Source organism: Myotis nattereri (genome assembly GCF_964212035.1).
Source record: "Myotis nattereri genome assembly, chromosome: 9".
Classification (NCBI taxonomy): Eukaryota; Metazoa; Chordata; class Mammalia; order Chiroptera; family Vespertilionidae; genus Myotis; species Myotis nattereri.
The window spans coordinates 18,927,421-18,946,522 of NC_138084.1; positions in this window are offsets into that span (position 1 = coordinate 18,927,421).

The window sequence follows — 19,102 nt, forward strand, 5'->3', positions numbered from 1 at the left end:
ACTCGTCCAGTCTCCACAAAAACACAGTGGCGCAGGTACACTTCACGGTCTCCATTTTAGCGAGAGGAAGGCGAAGCACAGAGAGGGTAAGTAAGCTTCCCAAAGCCACACAGCCAGGACGTGGTGGGGTCCGGACATGAGAGCCCAGGAAGGCTGACTCCAACCTGGTGTGCGAGATCTCACACTTCACTCACCCACACCCCAGTTCAGGTGAAGGAAGCAGGGGGACGGCAAAGTCCCTTAGCTCCAAGGGCCTCTGTTTCTCTCTCCCTCTGTCTTCTTCGATCACCTGTGCTCCGGGAGAGGAGAGTATAGGCTCTCCTCAGAGGGCTGCAGGAGGAGGTTTTCTGTTCCTCTCACTCTCACCCTGTATTCGTTTGCTCGAGCTGCCATCACCAACACCACAGACTGGGGAGCTTAAACAACAGACATTTATTTTCCAGGAGTTCCAAGGCGAGAAGTCCAAGATCAAGGTGTCAGCAGGGTGGGTTCCTCCGGAGGCCTCTCTCCTTGGCTTGTGGATGGCCGCCTTCTCCCTGTGTCTTCCCAGGGTCTTCCCTCTGACTTGTCTGTATCCAAGTGCCCTCTTCCTTTAGGACACTGGTCATATGGGTTAAGGCCCACCCTTAAAACCTCATTTAAATGTATGACCTCTTTAAAGACCGGATCTCCGAAGGCCACATCCTGAGATCTGGGGGTTAAGACTCTAGCATGAATTTGGCAGTGAGGGGACACAGTTCAGCCCAGAAGCCCCCTGCCTCTCTCCTTGCTGCCTGATCCATTGCTTGGCCACCTGGAGGAGCCAGTGGGAACAGGGGTTCCAGCCACAGGGCTGTGGGGAGCTGGTGGATGGGGAGGAGGGAGAAGGGAAGTAAAACTCTGGGAACCAAATGACAGCCTAAATCGCTCTCCACCAGGGACAATGGAACCTGAGGGGGGGGGGGGGGAGCCATTATTAATCATTGTTGTTTATAACCAACTACCTTCTCTCTGCCAGGCCCTTGAACACATTATCTCCTTTAATCCCCTCAACAAGCCTGCAAAGTGGGTATCCTTACCCCGTTTTATAAGTAAGAAAAACGATACTCTGGGTGATTTAAAAACTATCTGGGGTGGAGAAGCCATGGAGCTAAGGATCCTGGGTCCGAACTGCAGTTAAACAGCCAAATATTCCGTTCTGTTTGTCTGGTTGCCTTGCTCCTTCCCAGCACAGAACCTTCGCAGATGCTGTTCCCTCCCGCCAAGGATGCTTCCCATCCCCACGGCCCATTTGTCCCAGGAAATTCCTGCTCTGCCTACAGCTACTCCTGCTCTACTCAAGCCCTTCACCTTCGGAAGAGCCTCCCCTAGATCCCAAAGCCAAGTCTAGTCCCTTGGTTATTTGTTGTCTGTGGGGAACCGATATAGGGTTAAGCCTCGGACTGACCTGTTAGCAAAATCACAAACAAGTCTTCTTCTGAGTCTGAAACAACCCAATCCGAGAGGTGGCCGCTGATTTACACGCATTGTCATTTAAAAAATAAAAATGGGGGAATTTGCCGGAAGCTGGACCACCCTTGCTGCTTGACACAGTTGCTGCAAGGAAGAAACATCTGCACAGCTTAAGTTTCAAGGGACCTGGCGTATATGGCATATGGTTTGCTCCCCCTCTTAGCGCTATGTGTTTTAAACAGGACACCTCCCCCAGAAAGGTTGTTTCCCCAGGTTAGGGGTTACCAGGACTAAGGAAGAGATTAAATCAGTAAATCCCCCTAGTGTTACAGAAATACCATGTACTACTTATGAAGAACTTGGACTAAGACTGTTGGCAATAAATTTGGGACTTGTTGGGCCCACATCCCCAGGGTCTGCCCACCAGGGAAAACACCAAAGCCTATACCCCTGGAGACCCTCTGACACAAGGCAGTCCCAGGTAAGGCAAGCAATGAGACTGGGAGGACATAACCTTTACTGGGTAGGATAATCTCCTTCAGTCACTTCCTTGTAGCCTATCAGTAGAGCAGTGACCTTGGAATAGCCCTTGTAATGGAACACAGAGATTAACCTAGACAGGATTAAACTCAACAGAACTAGATGAGACAGGATTTTTGGCAAAGGTCAGATAAGAAACAAGGAACTGTAGAACGTTACCCAAAACATACCATGATGTGATTATAGAAGCATGCTTATAGGATCAAATGGTGTAAATACAGATGTAATAGGAGAATAAAAAAAGAACCTCGCTATGCTGATCAACTGAACGCTGTCTCCATGTCATTCCTTCTTCACCAACTCCGTCCACACCTTTGGGAACCCCTGGACCTGCTGAGGCTGGACCCCAACAGTTGTCATAGCACCAGGCCCTGTCCTGCTTCCATAGGTTTTTCTGAGAAACATGGTGTCCCCACTCCCACTAGACTATCAGCTCCTTGAGGTCAGGCCCCATATCTGTAATCACCACTACATCCCCGGTGCCTAGCACAGTATATGGCAAAGAGTAGACGCTCAGTAAATACCGCCTGAAATGAATATTTCCTCCTCTCAGTAGCCGTACTTACCACCCCTCTTGCTCTGAGATCCAGCCTACCTTTCTCCGGTTAGTTCCCAGGACAGTGTTTGTTGTATCTCAGTACATCTTACACTGAGCTGTCCTAGTTACGTTTGCTACCCTCTCTGAAGATAAGGCTCAAGTACTATTCTTTTTTTTCCCTACCCCTGGACCCCAGGTCATAAGCTGGTGCAGAGTAAGTTATCCATTGTAGACCGAGAGGAAGAGTGGCAAGTGAAAATGCATCCTGGCCATAAGAGCCCCCCATCGGATGGTGTTCAGAGGGCCAAAGAGGCTTTTGGGAGAACCAGGACTCTCACATAACTGGAAATTTCAGTCAGCCTTCAGGAATGGGTAGATCCAGGGGCTCACACACAATGGCATCAGGACATGGTCTCTGTCCTTCTCTCAGTACTACGTTTTGCTGTGTTAGCTTCACTCTTAGACAAACTTTCTCCCTATACTTTCTAGGAGAAAGCTCTAGGCCGATATCTTCCCAGCTGGGGGTCCAGTGAAAAGAGAAATTCCATTCCCCAATAGTTCAAACAAAAGTTTACAAATCGAATCCCATTGGACCAATTGGATCACATCCCCACTCCTGAACCAATCACAGAGATTTCACTTCGTGAACCAGAGCCTGGCCTTCCGCCATCCTGCTCTCCCCGTGCCAGCCCAGACCACTGGACCGCTAGCCAGAGAGCCTGGACTCCGTGCTCTGGGATGGAGGTCCCCCCTCCCTTTCCCACCAAGCTCCTTGTACCAGGGAGGGCCCGCCCTGTGGAGAGGCTCTTAGCCTTGATGCAGGTTTCCTGTCCCTGCCTTTCCTACTAAGACGTCATTGGCCTTGACTCCCTTCCTGACTTTCCTATTTTTTCTAGCTCCTATTAAGGAGGCTGCAGGACCATAGAAGGCTTCTCCAATAACCCCAGCATTTCAGGTTCTATCTCCCTATTGGTTAGAGACTCCCTCACAGCTTTAGAGAATGATGCTTATTTTTTTTAATGTACTAGTCTGTTGGATGGATGGATGGACGGACGGACGGTGGACAGACGGATGGATGGATGAAATGCGGGGTGGATGAATTAGTTTCAGGTTCCCTCAGAAAACCCTATCTCCTTGTCTTCTCCTCCTTACCATCTTAGGCTCCAGATTACTGTAAAAATAGAAAGCACTTATTTTTGGTCTGAAATCAGTTTCCAAGTCCTCCGTTATCATAACAATGACTAATATTTAACATGGCTAATTTTTATCAGGCGCTTGCCCTGCTTTAGTCACTGAGCTAAGCCCTTGTTCAGTCTTCACAACTGCAAGGTCTGGGTGCTGTTATTGTCTGCAATTTACAATTACGAAACCAAGGCTCAAAGAGAGCAGTACCTCCAGGCACACGGCCAACGGCAGGCCAGGACTCAGAGCTGCGACCCGCAGGTTACCGGGCCTGTGAGCAAGGAACCTCAGGTCCAGCCACACCACTTTTCTCATTCTCCCTGTCCCATGCCATCTCTGTCCTCACTCATGCAGCTCTGCCTAGAGAGGGTCTTTCTTCATTCCCTCTTGTGTAGACTGAGAGCAGGAAATATCTTTGCCTGGGCAACGCTAGGCTTCATTGCTTAACAGATGAACCCCCAAATCTCAGTGGCTGATCACAATGAAGACTTTTTTCTGGTTCATGACAGACAGAATCAAGTGCCTTCCTCCCTCTCGGGGGTGACCTCCCACAGGGGAAAGGGGAGGTGCAATGCGGAAAATGGGCTCTTAACTGCCTCATCCTAGAAGAAACCATGTCTTTGCTGCTTACATTTTGTTGACCCAACCAATGAGTGCGTGGACGTTCGGTGAATACATTCAGTCTCTGCGAAGGAGATAGCAGCAGGTAAACACACAGCCATTGCGGGGGGGGGGGGCGGGGGGGGGCGGGGGCAGGGTGAAGGCAAAGGGGCCAACATCCAGGCTGGTGGTTGGGAAGTGGGGAGGGGCGGCTAGGATTCTGTGATTAACCAAGTATAGAAACTCCCAAACCCAGCACCGGGGGTGGTGCCCCGTTGCTATTGTCTTAAATATTGCTCAGAAGAACTGAGCCAACACTGAACTTCTTGGCCAAGACTCGGAACTCTTGTTATCTAGGATTGGGGCTGCTAATTACAGGATTTGACCTGAACGAAGCGAACAATGTAATAAGAATAACAGTCCCTGACTTCTCAAACGTTAGAGTTTGTAAATCATTCCCACAGCCGTAATCTCAGACCCTTCACAATAACCCTGTGACGTGGGTATTTTATCTCCATTGTATGGTGAGGAAATCTAGAGAAACATGATGTAATGGGCCAAAGTCCCACAGAACCTGTGCATGCGGGAGGACTTCTTGCTGTCAGTTTCCTGCATCCACGCTCAGAGCTCTTTCTTCCCCCCTCAGCTGCCTCCCCTGCAAATTTCTATGGAAAATGATGATGTGAAAAGGAACATCAACATGATTTGGATTCAAGAGCTCGGTGCCCTGGGCATCGAGATAGAGGAATGTAAAAGTGCAGGTGTTAAAGACAGGCAGCCTGGGTTTGAATCCCAGCTCGGCCACCTGCTAGCTGGGTGAGAGTTGGCAAGCTAATCTATCTGGGCTCGCTTTCTTCCCTTGGGACACAGAGATGAACTGTGTCTAACCCATACGGTTAGGGCGAGGATTTAATGAGATAAGGAGCATAAAATGCTTAGCACAGTGCTTGGCTCAACATTAGAGCTCAATGAACATTCAAAAATGCTGCTGAGATCCTTCTTGGAGACAGAATGATGCCACTGTTGCCCTACCCAGTTTGGCTCAGTGGGTGGAGCGTCAGCCTGAGGACTGAAGTGTCCCGGGTTCAATTCCAGTCAAAGGCACATACCTCAGTTGCTGGCTCAATCCCCAGCCCTGGTCTGGGAGGATATGGGAGGCAACTAATCAATGTGTTGCTCTCATATCGATGTTTCTCTCTCTGTCTCACCCCCTCCCTTCCACTCTCTCTAAAAATCAATGGAAAAATATCCTCCGGTGAGGATTAACAACAAAAACAATGGCACTGTCCCTTCCTCCCTCCCCAGGCCATGATGGTGTGGCACCACATTACACCATTGGCTTCAGCAGGAGAACAATCTAACCCCTCGCCCGGCTTCACATACTGCTGCCTACAAGAAGGGGATACTCTTTTTTTCTTTTTTTAAAACTACTTTATTGAGGTGTGATTGGCATACAAAATGCTGTACATGTTTAATGTATACAACTTGATGAGTGTGGAGATAAGTATATATCCATGAGACCATCACCACAGCCTACACTATGCCATAATATATCCATCACCTCCAAAAGTTTCCTCTTGCCCTCATTATTTGTGTGTGTGTGATGAGAACACAACACAAGATCTACCCTCTTAGCAAAGTTTTAAATACACAATACACTACTGTTCACTGTAGGCATTATGCCCTGCAGATCTCCAGGCTTTAGCCTAACTTTGTGCCCCTTGACCAAGACCTCTCCATTTCTCCCTCCCCCCAGCACCTGACAACTACCATTCTCCTCTCTGCTTTGTATGGTTGACTATTTAGATTCCACATATAAGCGAGACCATGAAGTATGTTTTTGTCCTTTTGTGTCTGGCGTATTTCACTTAACATAATGTCCTCCAGATCCACCCATGTTGTTGCAAATAGCAGAACTTCCTTCTCTTTTCAGGATGAATAATATTCCGTTGTATGTATAACCAAAGCTTCTTGACCAAGTCATCTGTCGATGGACACTGAGGTTGCTTACACATCTTGGCTATTGTGAATAAGGCTGCAATGAAAGGGAGTGTAGATAGCTCTTCATGATCCTGATTCTAATTCTTTCACTGTAGCCCACCAATGGGGCTGCTGAATCAGATAGTACTTCTATTTTTATTTATAGATAGATAGATAGGCAGATAGATAGATAGATAGATAGATAGATAGATAGATAGATAGATAGAGATAGATAGAGATATATATAGATATATATATTATTATTAATTTCAGAGAGGAAGGGAGAGGGAGAGAAAGATAGAAACATCAATGATGAGAGAGAATCACTGATTGGCTGCCTCCTGCATGCCCCACACTGGGAAACGAGCCCACAACCTGGGCATGTGCCCTCCCTGGAATCGAACCCTGACCTGGTTCCTAGGTCGATGCTCAACCACTGAGCCACGCTGCTGGGCTATTTTTATTGTTGTTTCCTTGTCTGAGGATCAGCACTACTGCCCTCCAGGGGCCACCTTGTGCCATGCCATGGTTACCCTCAAAGTGTTGCTGTGAGGAGTGGCTCCCAAAATGAAAGTGGGGGAGGAGAGCACTCCACTCCTGGGGCAGGTGAGGCTGTGAGGGTTGCGAGTCCCACAGGTGACTCTGATATGTGACTCCGTGCTATGGTACTTGATACTCAGTCTTAGACAAAACTAAAGTAAAGAAAAATGAGGGGAATAGGGCAACAGGAGGGTCCTGTCTGTTTCACCAGCACCAGGAATGCATGTGAGCTGTTTCCGAGGGGGTCAGCTCTGCCTCACGGATGAGCCAGTCTTGTATCTGACACTGTTCTCCAGCCAATAAACACGGGAACCGGGAAGTTATGAAATGGCCTTAGGATCCTAAAGATTCTCATAAACAAAAATAAACTGGTGAACAAAATAGATCCAGAGACATAGAAGCGTGGAACAGACTATGGATTTGAAGAGGAGAGGTGGGGGAGGGTGGGTGGGAAGAGATCAACCAAAGAACTTGTATGCATATATGCATAACTCATGGACACAGACAATAGGGTGGTAAAGACCTGGGGTAGGGGCTGGGGGAGGTCAATGGGGGGCGGGGAAAGGGGACATACATAATACTTTCAACAATAAAGTTTTTTGTTGTTGTTGTTGTTTTTTTAACTGAATGGGCCCTAGCCGGTTTGACTTGGTGGATAGAGCTTCGGCCTATGGACTAAAGGGTCCCAGGTTTAGTTTCGGCCAAGGGCACAAGCCCAGGTTGTGGGCTCGATGCCCGCCCCAGTGGGGGGCATGCAGGAAGCAGCCAATCAGTTATTCTCTCTCATCATTGATATTTCTATCTCTCTCCCTTCCTCTCTGAAATCAATAAAAATATATATTTTTTTAAAAAACTGAATAGCAAAAAAAAAAAAAAGTTTTTATAAACAAACCAGGATAAGGGGTTGTATCAAGAATATATAAAGAACTCTCACAATTCAATAATAGAAAGACACATCAGAAAAGGGTCAAAGTACACACTTCTCCAAAGAAGATATACAAAGACCAACACACAAAGGAAAGGAAAAGTGAAGACACACTACAGCATACCCTTTTTGATGGCTAGAATTAAAAAGTCAGGTGTTGCCCTAGCCGATTTGGCTCAGTAGATAGAGCATCAGCCTGCAGACCGAAGGGTCATGAGTTCGATTCCGGTCAAGGGCATGTAGCTTGGTTGTAGGCTCCATCCCCAGCCCTGATCATGTGGGGTGAGAGGGCATAAGTGTGGCAAACAATCAATGTGTCTCTCTCACATTGATGTTTCTCTCTGTGTGGGTCTCCCCCCTTCCCTTCCACTCTCTCTAAAAATCAATGAAAAAATACCCTCGGGTGAAGATTAACAACAACAACAACAAAAAGTCAGGTGTGGGGAGGCTGTGGAGAAGTCAGAACCCTCACATGCAGGTGGGAGTGAAAAGTGGTGCGACTTCTTGAAAAGAGCCCGGCAGTTTCTCAGAAGGTTAAACATGAAGTTAACTTATGACCCAGCAATTCCTCTCCTCATTATATGCCCAACAGAAATGAAAATCTATGTCCACACAACACATGCACACAAATGTTAAAAAATATTATTCAGAACAACCAGAAAATGAAAGCAACGCAAGAGCTTACCAAACACAATAGTCATACAAGGAATAGTATTTGGCAATAAACATATACACCACAACATGGATGACCCTTGAAACATGCTAAGTGAAAGAAGCCAGACACGAAGGACCACATAACATGTGATTCTGATGATATGAAACATCTAGACTAGGCAGAGCTATAGAGACAGAAAGGAGATTCGTGGCTGCCTGGGGCTGAGGATGGGGGGAGGGTGGAATATTATGGCCAAGGCATGCAGGGTGTCTGGACAGTGATGAAAATGTTCTAAAATTGATTGTGTTGTTGCACCACTCTGTGACTATAACTAAAAGCCATTGAATTGCACACTTACATGGGTGATTTGCACAGTATATGAAACTCATCTCAAAAAAGCTGTTAAAATAATAAAATAAATCAGATTCTTCCTTGGACACCTGCTTGAGACAAGGGCAGTTTCCAAGTCTCTGCATCCAATCTAGTTCACAGAGGGGGAAAAAAAATAGAGCTTTCTGGAAGGCAGAGCAGTTGTATTGCAACCCCAGGCCCAGAGGGCTCTTCGGTGGCTACTGCGGCTCATTGAGGCTCTCTGAGGCCAGAGGACGCTCTCCAGAAGGCTACCACCATGCCCCAAGGAAACTAACATGTGAGCCTGGGCAGGGCACTGAGCTCTGCAAGGCCATGCATGGGCTCCAGACCCACAGGCACCTGCTCTAAAGACAAAGAGACGGAGCGGAAGGAGCATGCGCTTTGGCAGCACACAGACCCAGATCGGCACCATGGCTCTTCCGCCTCTTAGCTCCATGACCTCAGCCCTTTCCTTCATCTGCAAAACATTCAATAATACTGCCTCTCACATAAGCTCCCCTCCTCCCGTTTGGTTTGTCTTGTTTGGCTACCATTTCTTGACGGCTTACTATGTACTCAGTAAATGCTGGCTATGTATTATTATCATATGTTTTGTCTTCCCTGCAGCCCTGGACAAAGCCAGGACTATTTACTATTATACCCTTTTTACAGAATTGGGGACCGAGGCTCAGAGAGGTCAGGCCACTTCTCCATTGTCACACAGCCGGTAGGTGGGAGAGTCACTATGCTGGGCCTGTCATTTCAGGTGCTGTACTATGAACTCCACCCATATAGGTGAAGGATGACATTTCATAAGGTCAGAGTTGGCCAGGAGCTGGGCCCTCAGAAAAGAGTTCCAAGAGCCAGGTGCCCAAGTCCTGCTCCCTGAGTGGTGTCCCCACCCAGAGTCACAGAGAGGACACCTGCGGTGACCCGGGACTGAGGATGCTCTGGATACACACATTTCTTGAGCACTGAGTGCCTGGGGCTGTGCGGTGTGGTTTCCTTGCACCTGCTAGCAGTGATGGCAAACCCTTTGAGCTCGGCGTGTCAGCATTTTGAAAAACCCTAACTTAACTCTGGTGCCGTGTCACATATAGAAATTTTTTGATATTTGCAACCATAGTAAAACAAAGACATATTTTTTATATTTATATTATATATTTAAATGCCATTGAACAAAGAAAAATCAACCAAAAAAATGAGTTCGTGTGTCAACTCTGACACCCGTGTCATAGGTTCGCCATCACTGGGCTAGAGGCTGGCTGGACTCCTGGAATATCCCACATGTCCCCTCCTCTGGGGTCTCCACAGGGAGGCAACGGTGTGGGGGAGGAACCGCGTCCTTTTGCTTTTGCAGGGGGGAGGCAGAGAATTAACTACTGGCCTAAAACCAAAAAGAGCGGGTGAGAAGCAAAAAGCAGAGGGTGAGGTGTAGGCAGGGCTGTGACGCAGCCAGTGGGCCCCCAAAAGCAGATGTTCTCGCCACGTCTCCCCCAGTGAGAAGGCTAACCTTGGCCCTCCTGAGTCCAGCCACTTGCACCCTGTGTACCAGTGATTACTGGGCTGACAAATTACCCCAAACTCAGCAGCTTAAAACAGCCATTTTCTCATGTGTCTGCATTGTGTGGAGCAGGTACTTGGTAAAGGGATGACCAGGGATGACTTATCCCTGTTCCGTGATGCCTGGGGCCTCACCTGGGAAGACCTGCAGGCCAGGGTGACCTACCAGCGGGGGCGGGGGGGCGCTGGGGTCTCCTGGGGCCGGTCCATACACATGCCGGGCCCCTGGCCTGCGAAGGCTCAGAGTCAGACCAAGGACGGAGCACCTCGCGTGGCCTCCCCACGCAGCGTGGCTTCCTCACATCACAACACGGCAGCCTCACCTCTCGCTTCGTGCCCAGGGCTCCAAGCACAAGTGTCCCAGCAAACAGGGCCGAAGCTGCCCCACCTTTCGTGTCTCAGCCTGGGACGCCCCACAGCGTCACTCCTCAGCTGCCCCGTTGTCATCAAAGCAGTCATCAGCCCACCCCGATTCAAAGACAGGGGCACCCTGACGGGCGGAGGACTGTGTCGGGGAGGAGCAAGCTCAGGGCACGTGTGGAAGAGCCTCTCTCGGAACGGGGAGGGCTTCCCGCTCTCCTGCAGAACCCGCTGGGAGGACCTCAGGCTTAACAACGAGCCAAGACGCCAGACACCACGGAGTGCTTGTTGCATGATTCCATTTACGTAACGATCAAGGACACGGGAGCTAATGGATGGTCAGAACGGTGGCTCCTGGGGGTGGGGCGCAGAGGTGAACGAGGGAGGACCCCCTCCCCCCCACACCCCACACCCCCCGCCGGAGCTCTACTCTGTTCTATATCTGGATCCCAGCAGTGGTTACACAAATGCATCATACGCAGAACTCCACCAAGCTCTGCACTTAAAACCCATAGCCTGGACGCACTAGGTCAATAAAGACTTTTTAAAAGAATTATCCAGCGAGCCGCCCACCCCCACCCTGCCCCCGCCAGCTGGCCAAGCCCAGGGAAAAGCAAACCCTGGCTCTCCCCATCCTGGCCGGTGGGTAGGCGTGGGGGACACGGTTCCACCGCCTTTTCTGGCCCTTCCACCCCCCACTTCCTTCTCAGTTTCAGGATCCTGAAGTCAGTGCCAGAAGGGCCAGGCCCTTGGCAACTTATTCTGACTCCTCACTTTCTGGGGGAGGAAAGCAGGAAGCAGAGAGCTGCAGGGCCCTCCTGACCGCCCTGTGCAGCACATGGGCACCACTGAGGGGCCGGGTTCCTCAGACGCCCAGGGGGCAAAAGCCTCATGCTTAGTGAGGTCTTGTCCAATCAGTCCCGTCCAGAGAGGAGTTTCTGCAAAGCAGGAAGGTTTCCTACTTGATAAGTGTCTGCACTCCCCACCCCCCACCCCCCATCCCCCCAGCTGGGCAGGGCTCCCACAGAGCAGGGCAGAGGCGGGTGGGCAGGCCTGCGGTCACAGCACTCCCAGGAGTCCCGGAGCCTGGGGACAGGAGACGCTTTCACTTTCCATGGCCTCCCGAGGCCAGAGCAGGTGCCAGCACCTGGGAGTCCAACAGGTGAAGCCCCAGTCAAGCCTTTCCTGATTCGCGCGCCCCGCCCCACGGGCCCAGGCCCAGGCCCCCCTCTTCCACAGTCAACACCTGTTATGGCTGAATTGTGACCCCCCACAACCCCCCATTTCATATGTTGAAGTCCTCACCCCAATACATCAGACTGTGACTATATCTGGAGTAGGGTCTCCAAGAGGTAAGTACGTTAAAATGAGGTCACATGGGTGGGCCCTCATCCAACATGACCAGCGTCTTTATAAAGAGGCGGTTGGAGACTGGGCACAGACTTACGCAGAGGAAGGCCTGGGAAGACACAGGGGGAAGGGGGCCATAACCAGCCACAGAGAGAGGCCTCGCGGAAACACACCCTGCTGACACCTTGACCTTGGACTGCCGGCTGTTGTTTAAGGCCCAGCCTGTGGTATTTGTTGTGGCAGCAGGAGTAACCCCATCATCAGAACGTCACCCATTTTCACACCTGGCCTTGGCCCAGGCTGGCCCCTCACCGCACCTGGTGCCTTTCCCCCTACCCTCTGACGAGCTCTACCTCTGGCCTTGCTAACCGGGGATGATATTTCCCTTGAAGATCCCTGAGTGAGCTGATTGCTGTAACACTCTGACGCTGTGCCTGTGCTAATCTCTGTGATGCCACGTGTTGGCTTATGTCCTGCAGGGCCTCCCTCCCTCCCCAGACTTGGACCCAGAGGCTGCAAGTCTCTCCTGACTCATCTCCACGTCGCAGCATGAGCGACAGAGGGCCTGATAAACTGTCTGCTCCCGTGAATTCCATCGAGCAGTCTGCTGAGTGCCTCGGCTTAGCCCTGTCAGGGTCCCCGGCCCGCACACCCCCAGCTTCTCCTTCCGTGCCTCTGCCCTGCTCACTCCAGGAAAGCTAAGGAAGGCTTCAAGGTCCGAAGCATTAGCACTGCCTAAAAGACTGTGCATGCCAAGCAGAAGCCCGGGGAAGGCAACACATAAGCCGAAGGTGTGGGTAGTGAGTGATGGCTGCCAGGGGCTGAACTGGCTCCTTCTCGGGTTGGTGAGAGCTGCCCTGACCTGTCTGTGCATCTGAGGGAGGGGTGGGGGGGGTGTGCGTGTGTGTGTGTGTGTGTGTGTGTGTATGTGTGTGTGTGTGTGTTGGGACGGGCATACATGAGTGCATCTAGGGGTGGGAAGGACCCCACACTCACCTGTGTGTGTGTGCGCGCATGTGTGTGTGCGTGTGCATGTGTGTGTGTGTGTGTGTGTTGGGGCGGGGCATGCATGAGTGCATCTTGGGGTGGGAAGGACCCACACTCACCTGTGTGTGTGTGTGTACATGTGTGTGCGTGTGCGTGTGCGTGTGTGTGTTGAGACAGGCATACATGAGTGCATCTCGGGGTGGGAAGGACCCACACTCACCTGTGTGTATGTGTGTGCATGTGTGTGTGTTGGGGCGGGGCACGCATGAGTGCATCTAGGGGTGGAAGGACCCACACTCACCTGTGCAGGGCAGCGGGTGTAGAGGCCCTGGTACCCTGAAGGGAGCACAGTGTGTGGAGCTCAGACAGACTTGGGGCTTGAAGTGCAGCTCCTGTGCTGCCAGCCGATCACTGAGCCGGACACGGACGCCAGCGGGCCCGCATAGCTCCTGGCCTGCGGTGGGTGCCCTTGGCCCACGGATGCGTCCTCCTCTGCACAGCGGCCTTGCCCAGCGCTGAGCCTGCAGCACGGAAGGCATCCTCTCCAGGGCCAGGCTGGCAGGGGTTAATGAGAAAGGCTGGTTGTTCCTGAAAACAGAAGGCTGGTCGATAGGATAGCGCTACAGAGCCAGCATCGATCAGCCAGGGCAAAGGCCCTGCGGGGAGCCGCCAGCAGCTTCTCTGAAACGCCCAGAACAGAGCAATCCGGGAAGGCCCGGCCGACGGAAAGGCCCTGGGCGTGTCCGTCCGGGGGTCAACCTCCTCGGAGCACAGGGCTCCCTGCCCCACCCCAGGACGCCCGCGGATGCCACTCCAACCTCGGGTGTGAGAGCTGGAAGGCACCTGGGCTTCCTCCTCTCGGTGCTTCCTCTGAGGCCCGTGTTAGGAACTCGGCCTCTGTGAGCTGTGAGGGGAACATGTTCACGAGTCTGTGGCTGGGATTCAGCTTTTCTTTCTATTAGGAGCACAAGCATCAGCTACGGTGGAATGAGGAGTCCCTAAGGCAGTGATGGAGAACCTTTTGAGCTCGGCGTGTCAGCATTTTGAAAAATCCTAACTTAACTCTGGTGCCGTGTCACATATAGAAACTTTTTGATATTTGCAACCATAGTAAAACAAAGATTTATATTTTTGATATTTTTTTATATATTTAAATGCCATTTAACAAAGAAAAATCAACCAAAAAAATGAGTTCGCGTGTCACCTCTATCACGCGTGTCATAGGTTCGCCATCACTGCCCTAAGGCCTTGTCACTAAGAATAATGACCGGTGTCATCCTGTCTCATATGCAGGCATAGAATTCTCAAAACATGAACATGCCGACCTCAAAACGCCGTGGTGGCCAGACCTACACCGTATCTCGTTCAATGCGTTAATAAGTGAACACGTCACAGTGTGTGTGTGGGGGGGGGGAGTTCTATTTGACAAGTTATTCTACCCATCTGATTTTACCAGCCTGCCCAAAGGGTCCATGATACAAAAAGGATTAAACCTTCCTGTTCTGCTTCAGCACCCATGGCAGGTGGGGGCACTGCGGCCCAGAGCAGGCAGTGCTTTCCCTGGGTGGGGGGCTTGAGGGGGACGTGAAAAATAGCATTGTGAGCCCGGCCGGTGTGGCTCAATGGCTGAGCATCGAGCTATGAACCGGGAGATCACAGCTCAGTTCCCCATCAGGGCACATGCCCAGGTTGTGGGCTCAATACCCAGTAGGGGGCATGCAACCAGTCATGTGTCTCTCTCATTGATGTTTCTGCCCCTCTCCCTACCTCTCTCTAAAATCAATTAAACTGCATATTTTTTAAAATAGCGTAATAGTAACAATAACGATAACCCTCATTGACTGCCTACCCTGAGCCAAGCATCATTTTAAGTAATTTCACCTTCACAACAGCCCTAAGAAGAAAAGGTCACTGTCCTTATCGAACAGATAAGCTAAGGCACAGAGATGTACAGTAACTTACCCAAGGCCACACAGCTCATAAATGGAAGAGCTGATTCAAACCTCCGAGCCTACATGCTGAGCCTCCCCTCTCTCCGACTGCTCTTGACCAGTCCGGGGAAGCACGGGGAGTGCTGAGCTCTGGGATCACAGGCCGAGGTTTGAATTACGGCTCTGCTACTCGCAAGCCGTGTGACTGGGCGACGCTCTCCACTTCCACACAGCAGATTTCTCACCCACGTCACGGGGAGAGCAGCCGCATCTCCATCCTTGGTCTGCGTGGAAGACTGACACATGGGGAGCGCTCTGCACAGTGCCCGCATGGAGTGACTGCTCGATGAAACCACGGGGCAGACCTGCTGACAATGGTAATATGCGCCTGTGTGCCAAAACCTCCGGAAATTACAAAATTAAAAGTATCAAGGTTAATACCCAGATCCCAGTTCTCGGCAAGATCGATAGGTGCCAAGAATCAGCAAGCGCCCATGGAATTCTGCTCTCGTGGTCAGGGAGAGGGGGAAAGGCTGAAGCTGGAAGCAAATCTATGAAAATGCCAGTCAGCAACTTCCTTCCAAAGAGGACGGTGCGGAAGGGGAAAGAAGGAGTCAGCGTCCTTGGCCAGCTGCTCTGGGTTAAATGAACAGCGAGAAGGCATAGTGATAGCATGTACCTTTGATAAAAGAATGGCACTTTCCTTCTACCTCCTGAAAACCCATAACCCCTGTCTAATCACAAGAAAAGCATCACACTCACATTGAAGGACACTCTACAAAATACCAGATCAGTACTCCTCAAAACTGTCAAAGTCACCAAAAACAAGGAAAATGTCAGAGAAAATGTCAGCCTGGAGGAGCCGAAGGAGACATGATGACTAAATGTAACATGGAATCCTGAATGCGATCCTAGACAAGGGATGTTAGGTGAAAAAGTTGAACGAAGAAAGGTGTGACTGAAGTGTGGACTGTAATGAATATTAACGTGTGGCGCAGCCGGTGTGGCCCAGCTGCTGAGTGTAGACCTATGAACCAAGAAGCGACGGTTCGATTCCCGGTCAGGGCACATGCCTGGGTTGCAGGCTCCATCCCCAGTAGGGGGCGTGCAGGAGTAGCCGATCAATGATTCTCATCATTGGTGTTTCTTTCTCTCTCCCCCCTCCCCTTTCCTCTCTGAAATAAAGAAAAATATATTAAAAATACATATATTTAACATGTTAATATTGTGTCATGTGTTGTGACAATGTAGCATACTGTGTACGATCGTAACATTCATGGCTGTGGGCTTAGGGTAACGTTCCCAACTATTTTTACAACTTTTCTGTACATCTAAATCTCTTCTAAAATAAAAATAAAAAGTATTCTTTAAAAGAATGTTACAGTATATCTGAATGGTGGTTACAGGCAATTTCTTTTTTTTCTGTAAGAGAACATATATTGGGTAAATTACAGAGGTAGATGTGATTCCTAGAAGAAATGGGCTTAGGAAACAAGTTATGAAGGTAAAGGTAGGGCCCTTGGAGCTTGGGAGTGGGGAAGCCAATGGTAACACGGTGGGGGGGTGGCAGGTGGGAGGTGGGGGTTGGGGAGTGGAGGGAAAGGCACGGGTGTGCTCCCTGGAGGGACAGGTGGCAATTTCTTTTCTTACTTTTACTTCCCTGTGTTTTCTAAATGGTCTATGATGAATGTGTTTTGCTTTTGTCTCAGAAGAAATTTCAACAAACTTTGTTTTTAAAAAAAGAAATGCATGAATGGGGTGTCTGGCCCTTTGGAGACAGAGTGCTTATAAATAAAAGTGTAATTGGCGTCGTTCCTTGGGCAGCGGTTAAACCCAACTTTATCATTCTGCTCCCAGGAGGCTCCCGCCACCAGGGCCTGGCACTGTCCCAGGAGTGGGTGGTGTGCTCTGAACCTGCCAGCTCTCTTCCCGGTGGTGGTGCGGGGCTCTCCTGGCTGGCAGGGCAGGGGCGGGAGCCAGGGCAGCTGCTGCAGGGCCAAAGGGCTTGTCCCAGGTGAGGACTCACCGCTGACTCAGCCAGGCTGGAGGCAAATCAGCCCCTGGAAAATCCTGTTCCTCAGCTTCCAGGCCACTGTCGGCCTGCTTCGGCCAGTGGCCTAGGAGTCAAGAAAACCGAACATGGTCCTCTGTTCCCACCACACCAACAAAGGAAAGACCAGACCAGGCCAGACAGGGCCACTTGCTGTGTCCCAGGTAAGGTCGTTCACCATCATTTAGACTCAAAGGGTTCGTTAAAGCAAATAGTGGTGCCCCACCCCTCCCCACCCCCCATCTGCAGTTTCCCCTTCCATAGCAACGATGGTCTGAAAAGAATAAATGGAAAATTCCGTAAGTAAACAATTGATAAGCTTTCCATTGCACGCCATTCTGAGCAGCGTGGTGAAATCACGCACCGTCCTGCCTCATCTCAGGTGCCACGTGACTCACCCCTGCAGACAGTGTCTCCTCGGTCTGTGCTCCCCGCTCCCTCGTTAGTCACCGAGCCGCCATCCCGGTTGTCACGTGGACTGTCCCGGTAGCGCCTGTGCTCCAGTCACCCTGATTTACTTAATAATCAGCCCGGATGCAAGAGTGGTGATCTGGCAATTTGGGTTTGCCAGAGAGGCCATACTGCTTCCTTAAAGCGAAAGCACCAGCTGCCCGCACACAACTTGTATTACAGCATATTGTTACACTTGTTTTACTTTGTTGTTACTGTTGTTACTCTTACTGCGCCTCATTTGTGAATTGAACTTTTTCACAGGTATGTATGTATAGGAAAGAAACATAGCACATATACACAAGGTTTGGTACTACCTGTGGTTTCGGGCATTCACTGGGGTCTTGGAATGTATCCCCGGTGGGTAAGTGGGGACTACTGTACTCTCACTACTCTGAGAGCTGAGGCTCAGAGAGGGTCCCTGAGGGTCACTCCTACACCAGAGCCTGTCTCTAACGCTTTCAGGGACGCTTTCAGGGACGGGCTGTGAACTTGGCAGATGGCTGGACCACCATTGGGGAACAGGATGCTGGAGAGAGTGCCAACGGTGGGCAGCAAACCGTCAGACTTCCCACAACACCCCACCACTACCACCCAAATACCTAGGGCCACGGGCAAGGGCCAGCTTGCTATCAGGCTCAACCCACCCCAAACACCACTGCCAGCTTGGGATCGCAGGGAACGGGGGACTGCTCCCTGGGCTCCCCCGATCAGTTTCCACGGCTTCCTCCTTTATCCGGTACCCAGCTCACACCCGCACGGCCTCGGTGAGGGCATCAGAAGCAAGGAACAGGGGAGAGACCGTGGAGTCATTTCTAATTGTAATGGGATTGAGCATTGCCAACAGGAACCCGGGGAAGGGACCCCTCAGCTTTCTAACACGTAGGACAGGTCTGATTCCTTTATGAACAAGTTGAGTTGTCTCCCAAGTGGCCTGTGCACGTTTTCTAATCACTCTCCTGAGCTCGTTTAACTCTTCAGAGACGGCTTTCAGAGCCACCTCTGACCAAAATTGATTAGTTTGCTTGACTGCCCCCAGTACTCCCCAATACAGGCATCCAAGGGACTTTCCTGTTTCCAAATCCAAGTTCAGGTTCAAAAAACCAAAACCTGCCCCTCTGAGGTCACTCCCAAGAACCCAGGCAGTCTGAGAAATGGCTGCATGGTGAGAATCATACGACTTTCCCGGTTTGCTGGTATCCACCTGCTTTGTGTTGCTCTCCCCTCTCCCTGCCTCCCATTCCTCAGACAGAAGGAGAGTGGGACACCCCCACCCACTCACCAGATCCGGCTCTGCTTTCCCTGGAAGTGGGCCCGTCTCTTCTCCCTCCCAGCAGAGCCCAGGCGCTGGGACCAGCCCAGGCTCCATTTGCCCCACTAATGAGTCTTAAGTGTTTGGCTTGAGTTCCTGCCAGTGCTACGCCTACAGGGGAGGGTGGTGGGAGAGAGCAGAACAAAGCTCATGCCAGCTCAACTCTGCTGGGCCCTGGGAAGGCTGGCACAGGGGCTGCATGGCGGACCCACCGAGATGCAGTCAGGCACCCATTTGAAGCCCCCTGCCTCTTTACCCTCCACTTCAGAGGTTTTTCCAAAATGCAGGTTCCTGGCTCACCTACGGCATTGGAATTGTGGGGTGGGCCCAGGAATGTGCATTTTAATAAACACCCCA